This window comes from Peromyscus maniculatus, chromosome 6 (assembly GCF_049852395.1).
Source record: "Peromyscus maniculatus bairdii isolate BWxNUB_F1_BW_parent chromosome 6, HU_Pman_BW_mat_3.1, whole genome shotgun sequence".
NCBI classification, from domain to species: domain Eukaryota; kingdom Metazoa; phylum Chordata; class Mammalia; order Rodentia; family Cricetidae; genus Peromyscus; species Peromyscus maniculatus.
This window is the reverse complement of record NC_134857.1, coordinates 123,414,243-123,415,075: the sequence shown is the minus strand read 5'-3', so window position 1 is coordinate 123,415,075 and position 833 is coordinate 123,414,243. Positions and strand designations below refer to the sequence as shown.

General features: G+C 39.9%; 1 non-coding gene across 1 annotated transcript; it reads right to left on the bottom strand.

The window, feature by feature from the left end:
• Positions 1–441: 441 nt before the first annotated feature.
• LOC121830626 (small nucleolar RNA SNORA4) lies at positions 442–570 on the bottom strand. Its single transcript, XR_006073840.1, has one exon. It is a non-coding gene; the product is annotated as a small nucleolar RNA SNORA4 (small nucleolar RNA).
• Positions 571–833: the final 263 nt, after the last annotated feature.

The following is an 833-nucleotide window of genomic DNA, read 5'->3' as shown; positions in this document are numbered from 1 at the left end:
TGTTTCTTATGCATGCATGTCTATCATGTGCATGCAGTAGTCAAGAAAGCCAGAAGACAGCACTGGATCCCATGAAACTGGAGTTATAGATGGTTGTGAACCACTATGTTGGTGCTGGGAATTGAAGCCAGGTCCTTTGCAAGAGCAGCTAGTGCTCTTAACTGCTACTGAATCACCTCTCCATCCTCCGTGCGTATGTGGAGAATTCTCTTTCTCTCTCTTTTTTAAGTATTCTGCCTGCATGTATATATGTGCATCACATGCATGCCTGGTGTCCAAGGAGTCCATAAGAGGGTGTTGGATCTCATATAACTGGAATTGATAGTTGTGAGGCAACATGTGGGTGCTAGAAAACAAACCTATGTTTTCCACAAGAGCAATAAATGTTCCTAACCACTGAGCTATTTCTCTAGCCCCCATTTTATACTTCTTTTCCCCTTCAGTGTGGGCTACAAGATAGCAATGAATCACACTAAGCGAGATAACCCATTCTGGAGTGTAGACTTACTCATTCCGCCAAACTGCCCAAGTTGGTAAAGGTAATAATTGCCCCAAATTAGCTTCTGGTATCATTTTATACTTCTAATTAAAGTAGGATGGTCATAGTATTGTATGGCCTGAAAGTAGAACACTAGTTAAAATGAGACTAGTTTAAAACTCTTCTTAGTCATATGATATTTTAAAAACTTATTTAACTACCATAAAACTTTGGTACCTCCAGATGGTTGTATGTTGCAAGACTTAAAGTTTTCTTCGCAGTTACCACAACTGCCAGCTGATATTAATTCTTGAGCTGTGGCCAATACCTTTCAAATAATTCAAAGAGGCCTTGC